Below are 12485 nucleotides of genomic sequence, written 5' to 3' on the forward strand. Positions count from 1 at the left end.
AGGGAAACCACCTTAGCACTCCAAGGACAGCATTTTGTGTTAATTTGGTAGGGGCTGTGTGTGTGTGTGTGTGTGTGTGTGTGTGTGTGAATGCTTTCCATAATTTCCATTATAGAGTACATATATTGTATATATATTCCCTTATACTTACAAGAAGATATTTGATTGTGAATTGTGTTTAAATCCTAAAGATGAGGAGTCACGTTATTTCACAAAACCATTACTCTCCTGTCTGTAGACAAAGGAATCACAGATAACCATTTTTATCAATGTGAATGAAGTCTTTTACCCAAGAATCTATTTGAAATACAAGCTTACAAATGTAGAATTTTAGTGGGAAGATAAAAACTCACATTCATTTACTTCATACTAATAATACATAACTATATGACTTAACTTGCTAATTTATGCTGAGAGAATTGTGGCATACTGAAACACACACACACACACACACACACACACACACACACACACACACACACACAGTGAGCCCAAGTCAGCCAACTTGGGATCTGTTCCCAAGAGGCCACTTACAGCCACACTATTTAAACATCCTTCAATATCCCTAAGCCTCAAGTTTCCAGTTCAGAGCATGGGCGAAACTTCATGGGGTGTTGTGAAGATGACATGAGATTACTATAAAGACAATTCGTTAAAGACAAAGTGCTATGCAGGGTTTATTATTACATTTTCTTTTTTTGAAAATATATTTTATTGATTTTTTACAGAGAGGAAGGGAGAGAGCTAGAGAGCTAGAAATGTCGATGAGAGAGAAACATCGACCAGCTGCCTCTTGCACACCCTCTACCGGAGATGTGCCCGCAACCAATGTATTAATACATGCCCCTGACCTGAACCGAACCCTGGACCGACCTTTCAGTCCACAGACCAAGGCTCTACCACTGAGCCAAACCGGTTTCGGCTTATTACACTTATTACATTTTCTATCTCAACATTTTGTTGTTATGGGTATTATCTATACACAATTAACATAATAATGGTGTAGCTTTAAGCACATTCATTTGAAACAATGAAATGAAGTGAAATTTAAATGAAATCATTGTTGATATTTGAAATCTTGAGTGAGAATGGAATAGTAAACTACTTTCTGTATATTCTGTCCTCATGAAACCAAAGTATAACATTCAGTATTTAAATTTAAAATTGCTTTTGTATCTTTGAATATACATACATATTTTTTAATAACTGTTTTCAAAGCATAATTATACTTACAAGTGCTTTAGCACTGTATGGTGTTGAACCACTATGAAGAAATTAACATTTAAATGTGCTTAAAAATATATTTATTATTAAAACATCTTAATTCATTTCTCCTTCTAGATGCTATTGTTAGTTACATTGATTTAAAAAAGATATTTATTATTAAAAAAATCTTATTTCATTTCACCTCTGGATGCTATTGCTGGAAACATTGATAATGTTAATAAAAGTAATGTGTGACTTTTGCATTTGGAGTAATGTTATTCAAAACATTATTCAAATTGCATATGCTTTTACAAAACTGAATTGTATATTACAAATACACTTGATCAAAACTCATTAACATAGGATTTACTTTAAAAAATAAAGGTGATGATTTTAGAAAGACTTTAAAACTGAAAATGTATTTAGATCAATATTTCATAAAATAACTTTCAATATTTGATTGTACTCACTGATAAGGAAGAAACCCTGGGTAAAAATCTATGCTGTGCCAATATTTCTGTTTATAATAAAAATCATGTTAGAAAATTTTGATCAAGTGTATTTGAACTTTTATAATTTACAATTCAGCTCTTGGATTTTTGATGCAAAACATTGCGTTATCTGCAAATAGATAAAATCTTTCTTTTCAATTCTTATAGCTTTGATTATTTTTCTCTTATCACAATACTATTGTACTTTGGCTACTGGATACAATTGTAACATAATGAGCACCATTGCCTTGTTCTTCACTTTAGTGATAAAGCTTACAAATTACCCATTAAGATGCTGCTTGGAAGGAAGGGTTAAGAACAGAACCAAAATTAATCCTTTGACCCTACTGAATGAGATGAGATCTTATTCAAACTCCTTATAATGTTAACTTTGGGAATGCATAGGAGTCCTAGGTCCAATGCAAATGTGCATTTCTAATAAGGTTATTATTAACTAAGTTGAATGCTCTGTACCAGGTAGTTGAAATTGAGTTTTTGTGTATAGTAATTCATTAAATGCAGTGGCACAAAAGAATGAGAGCACAGTATAAAAACTGAAGGGCCACCAGATATTGGCTTCTCTGGGCTGAGATGGTCCATGCTTCTTTATTCCCATCATATATACTAGCTTCATTTCTCAGAAATATGTGATTGTGGATTTCAGAAGCTGTGTCTGAGATGTACAAGACTCTTCAGTTCCATGCTATGTTGCCTAATTTTTGTTTGTTTTTCCTTTCATCCCCAGCTTTGTTGAGCTCTGACAAAATAAAATTGTAAGGTATTTAAAGTATAAAACATAACATTTTGATATACATATACATTGTGAATGGAACACCCTCCTTTGTCCCCCTCACCCAAATTAATTAATACATCTATCACTCACATATTTACCTCCTTTTGTGTGTGTGTGTGTGTGTGTGTGTGTGTGTGTGAGAACATTTAAGTTCCACTCCTTTAACAATTTTCAGTTATACAATACAGTGTTATGAACAATAGTCAACATGTTATCCTTTAGATCTTAGTCATCATAAAACTGTAAGGTTGTACCCTTTTACTAACCCATATCTTTTATTTACTTAAAGTTGGTCTTGATTAAAGCCTGCTGTGTCTTATGAGCTTAATTGTCATTCTGAGCCTACAATGCAGAGTGGATTATATTAACTTTTGAATGAGATGTTTATATTTTACATGATAAGTATATATTTATTGAGTGGATATTGCATGACAAAAACATTTTCAGGAGTGGATATTGCATGACGAAAACATTTTCAGCACTCAAGAAGATCATAAATATTTTATTTATAAATCTATTTATAGGATGAATTTTTGAAATGACTTCCCTATTATTGAACTATTCTTGTTTCCCTGGAATAAATCTCACTTTGTAATGATGTGTTATGCTTTTAAATGTACAGATGGATTCTATTTGCTAATATTTTATTTATGACTTGTCATGAATAGATATATATAGATTGATCTGCAATTTTCTTATGTAATTTTAAGCAAGCTCTAGTACCTGTTATGTTCATTTTCTAAAATTATTCAATATTTAGAAATGTTACTTTGTGTATTCCCAGGAACAATTTAAATAGTTTTGGTATAATTAGGTCTTTAGGAATATAATTGATTACATTAATGAAAATATCTGAGCCTGGTATTTGTTTTACAACTTCTATTGAAATGGATCCATTTAAGCCTTTTCCCCATTGCTGTGGTCAATTTTTGTAAAATAATAAAACATAACATAATATGATATGACATATTATATAGCCTCTATATAATAAAACATAACATGATATGATATAGTAGCCTCTATAGCAGTGGTTCTCAACCTTTCTAATGGCACAACCCTTTAATACAGTTCTTCATATTGTGGTGACCTCCAACCATAAAATTATTTTTGTGGCTACTTCTTAACTGTAATTTTGCTACTGTTATGAATCATAATGTAAATATCTGTGTTTTCCGACGGTCTTAGGTAACCCTGCTAGGTTCTGAACCTGTGGATTGCAGTGGTTCTCAACCTGTGGGTCATGACGAAGGCCATCAAAAAACACATATATATATAGTTTAGTCTCATCTTCCCTCATTTCCCCAGATATATATATCTCTTCATGTAAGCTTTGTCCTTTCTTCTTTCTCCTTCTCTCTCTCCTTCCTTCTCTATGTCCCTTCTTATCTTTATTGTCTCTCATGTCATATTACACAAAAGGAAGTAAATGTTGGGCATATACATATGAAGAGGGGAAAATTTGGTTTATTAAGGTTTCTAAAGACCAACTGGGAAAATTAAAATGTTGAAGCAGATGAATACTAATTATATAACTTCTGTACAATGTGTTAGGGTTTCTGTTTATTTATTTTCATCATGCTAATGAATTCACTGATATTTCACAATACTTGGTAATTGGAACTTAATTTTATTACCTAACTTGCATTTAAATTATATCACCTGTGAAAATGAGATGTTTCAAAAAATGAAACATTTTCAAATTATTCATTGTAATTTAAGCAAAATTCAAGGTAGCCATAATTAAAGCTGGGTGACAATAGGTGGACTACTCTGAACCAAAAAAGGATAGTATTTTTTAATTTGTAAAATAAGTCATTTGCAATTATTGATGTATATTTGATTGCTGATACAATATTTATTTTGAGTATTTGAAAATGCACAAGTTATAAAAATATTTACTGAAATATTGTAATATTTTAAATGACCTATTTTAAAAATTGCATAGTTAATAATTTAAAAATAAATGGAAATTTTTCATAGGTATATATTACATATTTTTTTCTTATGGAAACATTTTGTTGTCATTGTGATTTTTCTAAAAAATTTATCTGACTTTGAAATTGTTGAATATATTGTAGTTTGTATTTACTTTTTCTACCCTATATGATTTCAATCTATTCCAAGTGGCTGCAGTTGACTTTTTAAATCAACTTATTAATTCTATAGGCCAGTGGTCAGCAAACTGCAGCTTGCGGCTCTTTGGCCCCTTGAGTGTGGCTCTTCCACAAAATACCACGGCCTGGGTGAGTCTATTTTAAAGAAGTAGCATTAGAAGAAGTTTAAGTTTAAAAAATTTCGCTTTCAAAAGAAATTTCAATCATTGTACTGTTGATATTTGGTTCTGTTGACCAATGAGTTTGCCAACCACTGCTAGAGGCAAACATCCTTAAACCATTATACAACCTCTGCTTTAGCACCGTGCACACTGATTCTACACATGGATCCAACTCTGATAAGAAAATGTTACATTTTATCTACAACTATAATATTATCCTATACATTCTATGAAAATGATTGACAATATTGTCTATCAGTACAGTTTGTTAAAATTCCATCTGTGATCTTTGTGTAAAAGAGAACATGGAGATATTCTAAGAGGTTGATGTCAGCTCACAGTATGGACATGGGCATTCTTAGCCCTTTCAACTAAACAGGCAATTCAATATTATAGTCATGTTTGCCTTTCATTGGAGTGGATGCTGAAACAAAGAAGGACTGGAATAGTTGGCGCTGTTTAATACAGGGGGATATAAGAGGCAGTGAAGCATGTGCTTGTGAATACGTCCTCTTGGCATGTTGCTTAGAATGTATAGGGATCCAAAAGTGAAGCTCTTGTTCATCTATACACAAAAGGCTTTGTTTATCCTTCAAGAGAGTCATCTTTTTATTCATCCTCATTACGTTTAAAATATTCTGTCAATTTTATATTGTATCAGTATGAATTCACTGATTCAAACTGGGGCCAGATATTCTAATTTGACTTTCAATTTGCTCTCTGTCATTGGAGCTATTGCCGAGCATCTTAGCTGTTCATTAGGACATAAACAACCTTTTCTGTCTTGTTCCAGAAGAGATCATTATAAACTTTTTTATTAGAAAATAAAACTTCAAGTTAAGTCATACATAATATACTGAAATTTCAAACTGTTTAGAAATTTATATAAATTATTTCACATGATCTGAATATTGGCACAAATGACATTAGGAGTACTCCCAGTTAAATTACAGTTTAAAGACTTTTTAGATAGGTCCACAATTTATAGAGCATTTGTGTGGAATTTCCATTACACAAATTTACGTTCTCTATAGTTATAGTTTCCTTATAGCTAGTATTTTAATGTTCAGCCTTTAAGTTTACTTATTTTAATTTTCTTTTTCAGAAAATGTACTCAAGAAGATTTCTGAGAGAATATACTCAGTTTTCCTGCTGTGAATAAACAAGACACGGCTGTATTTTGTAAGTTTAACTATTTTAATCTAAAAAAGAAGACTTTCTGCTGCAGGGTACCACTTTTTTCCATTTGGAATTAAAGCAAACTTTTGCTTTAATGGAAGACTTAATTGATTTTATTTTTTTCAAGCTTCCTTTAACTAAATTTTATTTAATTTCAGTGAATAATGAAAAGCCGTTTGGTTTTTTTTAATGAACCATTTCCTTCTATCTATTAGCCAATGTTTAAATGACTTGAGATAAGAACTTTATCAATTGATGAGCTAAGTTAAAGGGGCAGTGCTGTCAGTAATACTGATTTTGCTTGGAGATATATATATATATATATATATATATATATATATATATATATATATATATATATATGTAATTATACTCTATTTCAGTGAACAAATATATTCAGTTTTATCTATAGTAACTACCATATGTTAGTTATGTCAGTTAGAAGGTAACTGAATACTGACTATCTTTAGGAAATATATTGATTTATCATTTTACATTCATGGAATTATAAGATTAATCTTGATGAGGTTGACTTTGATGTACTAGAATCTCATACTCATTCATTTCACACGACACAAAGCAAAAAACAAAGGCTGCTGTGTAGAGTAGTGAATGACATTAAATTGAATGTTTCCCAAACCTTCAAATTTATACCCCTCTGATGATCTCAAAGGTGAGAAAGTTTGCTATTTCGGTTTTTAAAGCACAGTGTAAGGCAAATAGATTTCCCCTTCTTTTATAAGCTGCCTTCTGGTATGGAGATAAAATAGTCTCTTTGACTCTAATTAGACTTCTATGCCAGACCCAGTATATTGAGAGGATGGAATACATGTCACTTATTTTGGCATTTGTGACTTTTTAAAGTATTTTATTGTATTCTCTTTCTCTCTCCTTCTCTCTCCTTCTCTCTCTCTCTCTCTCTCTCTCTCTCTCTCTCTCTCTCTCTCTCACACACACACACACACACACACACACACACACACACACACCTCTCTTTTTGCTTTTCTTTCAGGAAAACTACTTCCACTAAGCATGAGAAAATAATTCTTCTATACCCTCTCCCCGCCAATAATAAGTGGGTGGGGAATTAACTAGATGAAAAAAATATGCCTATAGATCCATAATTAGTGGCACAATAGCCATTCTAAATGCTTTTTACCAGAAGTGTTTTGTTACTACAGTACTTTTTTTTTTTTTAACAATCTAATTAGTGCTGAGTATAATAACATGAAGAGCATACTTAAAGGTTACAACAGATTTTAGAAATCTGTATAGTAATTTGGAGGGCATAAATCAGATATAAAATCTTGAAATTATTGGAAATTCACTTATTATGAATGAGGAAATTTTATAAAGACAAATATTAACATATCTCATAAAGGAGAAACAAAGATTATGTAGAAGATTAACAAAAACTATCTTAAATTTAAACTATGTTGCAACAATTCAATTTTCCAAAATTATCCTTTTATATTATTATTTATCTTCATGGAAACAATGGAGTTTTACCTCAAATATCTCATTTAATAAAAATTATCAGTTCTTTATTTTTTTATTAAATAAGGATTTCTCTACATATGTATCTTTTAAATTCCAATTTTTAAAATTTCTTTATTGATTAAGATATTACATATGTGTCTTCATTCTCCTCATTAACTCCAACCCCCCTCCTCTCATATCCACATCCCCCTGTTGTCTGTGTCCATTGGTTTGGCTTATATGCCTGCATATAAGTCCTTTGGTTGATCTCTTCCCCTTACTTAAATTCCAGTTTTTGATCATTGAGTAACACCAACATTAAATTGACTTTCTACAATTTTATATTAACAGGAAGTATTATTGAACATTTACAATGTCCTAAACCTTATGAATGAAAAAATGAAAAAGAAATTTGCTGTGCAATTTTATCAGTGGTGAATATACATTTTCTATCAGTATTTCACAGAAGTATTCTTTTTCTCCATTACTACATCAGTTCCTCAGATCTAAGAAATACAAGTTGGGAATTATAGAGGTATTATTAGGATTTAGTTACTAAAATGCAAGAGCCAGGAACAGAAGTGTGAACACGTATGGTCCAGTCAGCTAATGAGGAATCTGAAATACAAGGAGGAGGTTCAGGAGAGAAATAAAATTTGTGATTAAAATTTCTTGGTATTAGTGTCCCTGTTAAAAATTTAAAGAAAGGAGAAAAATTCTACTTGAAGAAGAAAACAGGAAAATAACTGAATATTATTCATCACAAATAAAAGGGACTATTTTATAGTGACTGAAAAAAACTGAAGTATAATAAACCTGCACTATTATCAGTAGACTTTCATGCTGTGAGAATTTATATGCACTAGAATTTATATGCACAGATAGAACTTTGAAAATCCCTTATGTTGAAAGATTTTTAAAAACAAAACTGGATCCTCTCTTGCAGGGACTACCTGAGAGAAAAAAGTGCTCATTTACCCAACATGAAATCTTTCAAACCCAGTCACTATTTTACATTCTGTCTTAGGCCATTAGCTTCAATCAACATTGGCTTTGCTTTCCGGAGACCATACAGAGGAGAAAGTTAACTGGTTTAGCAATCATTTGCTCAGCGATGGTCCCAGTTGCATAACTGTCCAGGAGAATTAGTACAGTTTTCTCTGCAGGTGTGAAGCCATGATCAGAGCAGATCCTCTGTGTTTGGAATGTGAACACCCCTGGGAGTGACACTGTCATCTGGCTGGGAGTCATCTAAATAAGTGTTGTAATGAACACATTAAAAAAAAAAATCACAGCTGTCTTTTTGCTGTCCATTATTAATACTCCTTTAAGGAGGGATTATACTTCACATACCTTTCAATGAGGTTATTTTTCTGGTATTTTGACAATGAATGATTTCAGTCTAGAAATCATGCTATCTTCTGGCTTATAACGCTAGTTTTTTTAAATACTCTTCTTTTCCCATGAGCTCAGTAGAAATGAAATCAGCTTAATATTTTTCCAAATTATTATTATTTTTTAATCTAAGGAATTTAATCAAATGAATATTTGTGATAAGAGTGTGGAGCATAAAAGAAAACTATGAAATATCACTACTTCTCAATGCTATCTCATTGTGGAAGAAAATTTATATAAAATTAAATATAGGATTAATGACAATAAAAATGTCAACTATATTATAATTCTCTGACCTCTCACATCCCTCTTAGTCTGTTCTTTGTATAACATGTATATAATCAAAGAGATGTGGGAGGAGGGGCACACAAGGAATTAATGAAACGCTACAGTTATTCAAATACTCAATATAATTAAAATTAAGACATGAAATACAATATAATTAAAACTTAGATGGTTACTAAAGGACTAATATCACAGAAAGGATAAAGTCAGGCTTGATGTGATAATACATTCCAGCTTTATAGGTATTAGAAAAAGAACCTTCCATATTTTGTCTGTCTTCTATTTCCTATGGTTTTTCTTGTATCAGCCTTTGGTAGATACCTTGAACAAAACTCAAATGCAATTACACAAGGAAACAAAGTGCAGCTTTCTGACTATTGATTTATTTCTCAGTGCTTTCATTTTATAGATGTGAGGAAATATTTTTATAGGTATACATGGAAATAATAGACATGGTCACAGATAAAAGCGAAGACAGTCTAACCAGAAAGCTTTAACACCTGTCAGATGTTGAACCTGATGTTCTGAATATGACATGCTGCAGGGTTGAAAGAAATAATAATTGGTATTCCTCTCCTTCGACGGAATCCACGCCAACTTCCTCATAATCCTTCTCAAGGGTAGTCACGTCCTCATGGGCCTGAGGAAACTCTTTCCTTCGTGCCCTCACGCATGTAGCAGGGGACAAAGGCACACTTAGTAAACATTAGGTCCAACTTGTGGCCCAGGTGAGCCCAGGCCTTAGCAGTAGCTGTGATGTCAGGGGCCACACAGCTCGCTGTACTTTGGCCAGGTCTTTACCAGGTATCACAGTGGGAGGCCGGCAATTAATATCAATTTTGAAGTCAGTAGAGCACCAGCCTACAAACTGGATGCTGTGCTTGGTCTTGATGGTGGCAGTGGAAGCACTGACATTATTGGGAACCATGTCACCAGGGCACCATAGGCAGTAAGCCATGTACTTACCATATTGAGGGTCACATTTCACCATCTTGCTGGCTGGCTCAAAGCATTGGTGACCTCTGCTGCAGAAAGCTATTCATGATAGGCCTTTTCAGCAGAGATGACAGGGGCAGGTGTGGCCAGAGGAAAGTGGATGCAGGGATAGGCACCAGGTTGGTCTGGAATTCAGTCAGATCAACATTCAGGGCCCCATCAATCCTGAGGGAAACAGTGATGGAGGACACAATAGGGCTAATCTGAGAGTTCCATGGTGATGTGGATGGTGAGAATGAAGTTGTAGGGCTCAACCACAGTTCTGAAAACCTGGGCGGATGGGTAAATGAAGAACTTCAGCTTGGAATTCTTGCCATAAATCGACAGAGATGCTTCATAAGCAGGGAGGTGAACACAGAGCCAGCTCCCCCACCACACCTGGGAAGCCAAGGAGCCCTGAAGACCTGTGCACCTGTCAGCCAGTTTCCGGATTTGGTCCAAGACGAGGTCATTGATCTTGACAATGATGTAGTGTCTGTGGGCATAGTTATTGGCAGCTTCCTTTGATGAGCTGCTTAGGAAGGAACTCTGAATGCTTAAAAAACTGCTAAAAGGAAATCTAAAAGTTTTGTGTCTTTGTTTTAAAGATTTTGACCAAACATATTGAAGATATTCTATATATTATCAACACAGTGAAACTGTAAGTTTCACTCTTAATGAGTTTAATTGATTGAAATTCCATTGTGATCAATCTCCTAAGTAAACAAGTTTTCCTAAGTAGGGATGGAAAATGTGTGTGCATTTTTCTTTTAAATTTATGTTCTATATTAAAGAGTTATGGAAGTTTGTTATTTGGAGTTCTTAGCACTTGTAAATGAAAAAAATAAGTTGATGTGTAACATAATTACAAATGTTTAAGTGTAAATTTATCTAACAGGAAAATTCAATTTCCTTTTAGTTAGAGATTCTTTTTTAGAATAGAGTTTGATATAGTGAGCATCAATTTCTAAAAGAACGAAATTTTATCTATTATTTCTTCTTGTGAACTATAGCAATGTTCCTTAATGATTTAGCAGAGAGATAGCCATTCCTTTTTCTTTGTTCATAATGACTATCAATTATATCTGTAGTCCAAAATATAACAAATTACAAGCATTAGGTTCTCCATTTTTATTGTTTTTATATATATATAACACATTCCTGATATAACTTCAGAAACAATATTGACAACATTTATATTTTAATAATTAAGAAAGATTTTTAAAGTGTAACAAACTCTAATTTGTTTTTCCTGCATAATTAACAGCTGTGACTTTCTATTTCATTTATCTTAACATTCACATTAATGGATTCCCCTTTTGTCCTGCTCTGAACTTGATATTGAGAAAGGTTTTATGCATCATTGCTTCTTCATATTGTCTCAGGTAATTGATTCTGTTACAGTAGCTTATACAATATTTACCTGAGAAAAATGAGAGACACCTTTTCAAGAAATAGAACTTATCTCAACTGATTTTGTTTCAGTGAGGTCGTTATCAACATCGAAGATGTTTTGACAAATATATACATTACAAAAATTTAAAACAGTATTTTATGAATGGACAGACTTGATTGATTGAATTTGTTGGATAGAGTATGAAAGTCAGACCTTTTATTTATGCTGCCAAGACTACTGGCTTTAAACTTTCTGTTTTATTTTGAAAAGACAGTGAATCAAAGCATTGCACTTCACAAGCAGCTGTCCCAGATAACTTGTTCTCAGAAACTTAAGGGAAATTTGCTAATAGAGGTCTTTCTCAAGCTTATAATTACAAGGTATTATCTTTGTCTAGCTGTTGTCCCTTCCCTCACTCCCTTGGTACCAATTCTATGCTGCCCCTTTAAGAGTCAGGAATAGAGCCATCACACCAGCACATACCTCTAAAGCATCACTTTAGAAAACATGTGAGAAGATGAATCATTACTATAAAAATTTGATTTTGTATAACATTTGGTCCAAGAGAAATCCAGCTGATAGTAAAACAAAACAAAACTTTCAGCAAATTTTAAATTTCTTCTATATCCAACCTCATCTGGTTCTGTTTCCCACTCCACAGAGGTCATAGAAAGACTTTTCATCTCTTTACCAACCTGAGTTCGTCCTTGACTTTTCTGAGAGGAGGCAGTGTAAGCAGCACCATGGTGACTTCCTCTTATAGGACAGTGAAAATGCCATGTGCTCCAAGCACAGGCAAGAAAGGCAGAAAAGTGTAATAAATGGGAGACCTTCCCTATCAAGACCACCATTTACAAACCCTGGTTGTGTAACTAAGTTGGTTCAACTGTCACCGAGATTCCCACGATGGTGGTTGCAGGTTAGATCCCCAGTTAAGGCACATACAAGAAGCAACCAGTGAATGCATACATCAGTGGAACAAGAAATTGATGCTTCTTTCTCCCTTTATTT

General features: G+C 33.0%; 1 pseudogene; it reads right to left on the reverse strand.

The window, feature by feature from the left end:
* Positions 1-9566: 9566 nt before the first annotated feature.
* On the reverse strand, positions 9567-12219 carry LOC118711338 (annotated as a pseudogene).
* Between the last annotated feature and the right edge of the window lie 266 nt (positions 12220-12485).

This window comes from Pipistrellus kuhlii, unplaced genomic scaffold (assembly GCF_014108245.1).
Source record: "Pipistrellus kuhlii isolate mPipKuh1 unplaced genomic scaffold, mPipKuh1.p scaffold_m20_p_8, whole genome shotgun sequence".
Lineage (NCBI taxonomy): Eukaryota > Metazoa > Chordata > Mammalia > Chiroptera > Vespertilionidae > Pipistrellus > Pipistrellus kuhlii.